The following is a 4,172-nucleotide window of genomic DNA, read 5'->3' as shown; positions in this document are numbered from 1 at the left end:
CCCCTTTTTGTCATCCACTGCTTACTTATAGCCTAACCAGCCAGATTGGTGACTGGTTCTGTCCTCAGCGTCCTCTTCCAGCTGGGTGGTTTTTGGTTGTTTTTTTTTCTTCATTTGTGTCTCTTTATCATTAACTTTTTTTTTCTTTCTTTTTTTCTCCCCTTTATACATACACTTCAATGGCACTCTGTAAAAATGCCCTCGACTATCATTCAAAGAAATTGTGGGTGAATTTACAGGGGATGGGGTTGGGTTGGGGGGGGGGGGATCATTTCCAGATGAGCTGTATGACTGTGAAGAAGGGGGTACAATATATGTTGTGTTTTTATTCCTGCTTTTGAACCGAACAGGTGGCTGGCAGTGACAGATTCTTCTCATCAAATTCAAATCATCCTCACTTTCCGATGTCATGCTGCTATGATTGTTGATTATGGGTAAAAAAGATGTCTATACTATAATAATAATATGTGTGTGTGTGTATAATTCCTTGCATTTTTTTGTTCCTTGGGTGGAGACTCAGTATTCCCTCTGCTACACTCTAGATGTTGCCATTTACTAAGAAGAGTTTTCATTTATCTTATGATTGCAATGTCAGTAGTTGATTCATCAATAAATTTCGAATGAGAATGCAAGCTTGCTTGTTGTTACCATGTTCCTTGTTGGCTGCAGTAGTTTATCAGAACAACACCAGGAAAAAGAAAGACAGAGAAAATATTGAAAAAGAAAAAAAAAAGAATGATAATTTGTCTCATGGATTGTTACTCTCTTTGGTTAGTGTTGCAGTTGAATCTTTATGCATATATTTACTACAATATACGTGATTGAAATAACTTGAATAACATTCATCACATAGCAAAGTAACATTTGCCCCTGCTTCTGTGTCGTCAGCGGGAACCATCCCTTTGTCATTGTTCGCTCAAAACTACTATATATATATATATATATATCAATAAAAGGAATTTAATGAGTCTTAATGAAAAATGTGTTGCGTCTTCTCGTGGCGTTGTTTTGGATTTTAAAAAAATCTTTAAGTTTTCTGTCTTCATGGTTTTTTTGGCGGAGGGTGGGTATGTAGTCAGAAGCTGCCATTGGTAGGTCCAATATTTTTTTTTCCTCGTCTGTCTTTCTTATTTTTCACTTTTGTTTTAAATCATACAAATAAATGGAGTTAATTGTGTCAATGTGCTTTTCTTTAAACCTTAAAAACAACTGTGAGTGGCTGGCGGGTGCTCTGGAATGATTTTTCTCCTTCTAAGCTATAAAACAAGTCTGTTGTCCTTGTCTCTCTTTCTTGTGTTTGCTACAGTTTCTCTCTTCTGCTCACTCTAATCTTCGGCATTTTTGTACGTTGACCTAATTGTGATGCAAGTGCTGTTAAAGTAAAATGCTTACTAAAACAATAAAACTTCGGGTGGGGTGGGAGTAGAAAGGAAGATGGAGGGTGTAGAAAGCAATTTTGCTATCACTTTTGCCTATCTCAGTCTGTCTCACTTTCCCTGCACAGCACTTAATGATAAACCTATTATTGTGTCGATGTTTATTCAAACAAACAAACAAATACGCAGGTGATATACGTATTAATTATTATCAAATCCCCCCCCCCCGGTGGGGCGGGGGCGGGGGGGGTGTTAATTTAAACCAAGCACAGCGGGTGGTTGGCGGGCGCTCAGGTGTGGTTTGCTCCTTCTTTCCTATCAAACATCTATCGTCCTTATCTCCCCTTCTTCTTTTTTATGTTTGTTACTCTCTTGTAACACCTCTAATCTTCTGGCGCTCATATGACCTTATGAAGTTGCGAGCGCCGTAAAACCTCTACCAAATTAAACTCAATTCTTCGGCTCTTAAATATATGTCGTTATCATATTGCAAGTGCTGTAAAACTTTTACTTAAACTAAAATCAAGCACAATATTATGTCCCCATCTGTCCACTGCCATTATCCTGGGTTGACAATTATTATTAAGAGTAATTAATCTGAAAACAATCTTTTGTTAAAGAGAGAGAGAGGGAGAGAGAAAGAAGAGAGAGAGAAAGAAGAGAGAGAGAGAGAGAGAGAGAGAGAGAGAGAGAGAGAGAGAGAGAGACTCGAGTCCGAATAGAGATGACCAAGCAAGAAACGTGACATCCAAAACAGGAATCGGCTGTCGCGGATCATCATTCATGTCTCTGTTCGAATGCTCTATAAAAGCTTATACTGCTGTGATATTTCTGAGTTTCATTTGTTCAGGTTGTGTAAGTAAGAAAGCTTTTATACATTCTTTGACTTCATCTGCCTCTTTCACCCTCTATCAGTCTATCCCACTAAAAACTGCGCCCCAAAAACTTCACACACTTCCTGAGAATGCTGTGATGTCGTATCATAAGAACGACTGAATTATCACAGTGAAAAGAGGAGTAAATAAAAAAAAAGAGAGTTCAAATAAAGACAGAAGGGGAAAACTGGTGGGGTCTCCTTTTCCCGCTAACTGAAGACTAAAGTGTTGTACTGTTCAAATTTGAAATATTTAGTTTGTTAGATGGTTAAGTTCAGACTGGTTCAATCGTTTTATGTCAACATTGCGCAGCACACTAGAGATTTAGAGAGAGGTCTGTGGTCGGGGTATCACGAGTTTTTAGTAATTTAGCCTTCAGTCTTCAAATGTTTCTCTCTGAAATATCAGTGGGTGGTTGGTGTGTGCTCTAGAGTGGTTTGCTCCTTCTTTCCTATCAAACATTTATTGTTCTTATCTCTCCGCCTTGTTTTGTGTGTGTGTTAATCTTTTGTAGCTCCTCGAATGTTCGGTACTTATTTGGCGTTGTTGTGTTGGAAGTCTCGTAAAACTCTTACTGTTTGTTTTGTTTGTTTTAGTAGACGTTTTACGGCGCTCGCAACTGCATAAGGTCATGTGACCGCCATAAACTCTTACTAAAACTAACCTAAACTAAACTCAAGCGGGTGGTTGGTGGGTGCTCTGGTGTGGTCGGCTTCTTCTTTCATATCAAACATCTATCGTCCTTATCTCCCCTTCTTCTTTTTTATGTTTGTTACTCTCTTCTAACACCTCTAATCTTCTGGCGCTCATATGACCTTATGCAGTCGCGAGCGCCGTAAAACCTCTACTAAAAAAAACACAAAAAAACTAAACTCTGAAATATCAGTTCATATAGTTACATCTTTCAGTTCTCCATGGTTTCTCCCATAAATGTAAATTGTTTCAGTGATTTGAAAGCCTAGAGTTTTTTTACGCGCACTTTTCGCACTCAAACGTCTTTCGGATATTTTTCTTTCTTGGGCTGTTCTGAAAAATAGAAACACTTCAATGACTACATGTACCAAAATGAAAGTTCTGAGATGCCATGTGTGGTCTGGTTAACCCCTCTATATGGCTGTGAATGCTGAACAATCACAAAGACGGTGGAAATAAAATAGAAGAAGCAACAGAAATGTGGTTTCTTAGGAGACTGCTGAGAATATTGTGGAAAGAAAAGAAATCAAATGAGGTAGTACTAGAAGAAACCCAAATTGGACGCTCACTTATAAAAACAAATCTGGAAAATACAACAGTTTTTGGGCCACCTGAATAGACATGAAGGTCTTGAACATCTCGCTCTCACTGGCAAAGTTGAAGGTAAACGAGGCAGGGATAGGCCCAGAGCAACCTACTGGGAGAACCTAAACAGATGGGTGACGGGGAAAGATCAGAGTAAGTTAACTTTTTTAAACAGCATCCGAGCAAAGGAATGAAGGGAGAACCATGATCGCCGATGCCTGTCGCAGATCTGGCACTTGGATGATGGTGAACTGTCCAGTTTCTTCACCGGTTCCGCCCCTTTTGCCAATAAATAAAAAATACATTAATAAATAATGAATAAGTAAACACGACTGGTGATATCTTTATTCATGAAGGGACTGAAGTTAGCATAACAATAATGAAAAGAACTACTCGTAAGTTAAGTTGGCAGTAATTATCCCAAATATAAAACTTGCTTTTCTTTCAAGGGAAGTAATCAGTTTGACTGTTAAGAAAAGGATAGTATTTTTTATGGTAACCTCCCTTGGTATAGATTTCCGTTTTGTTTGTTTTTGTTGTTGTATTTTATTGTCTATTCCCCCACACGTTAGATTTTCTGAAGACCTTTCCTGTTCCCGTATACACCTCCCCTCCCCCAATCTCTCTCTCTCTCTCTCTCTCT

Source organism: Aplysia californica, unplaced genomic scaffold (genome assembly GCF_000002075.1).
Source record: "Aplysia californica isolate F4 #8 unplaced genomic scaffold, AplCal3.0 scaffold01376, whole genome shotgun sequence".
In the NCBI taxonomy this organism is placed as follows: domain Eukaryota; kingdom Metazoa; phylum Mollusca; class Gastropoda; order Aplysiida; family Aplysiidae; genus Aplysia; species Aplysia californica.
The sequence above is the reverse complement of the archived record's forward strand: the minus strand, read 5'-3'. Positions refer to the sequence as shown.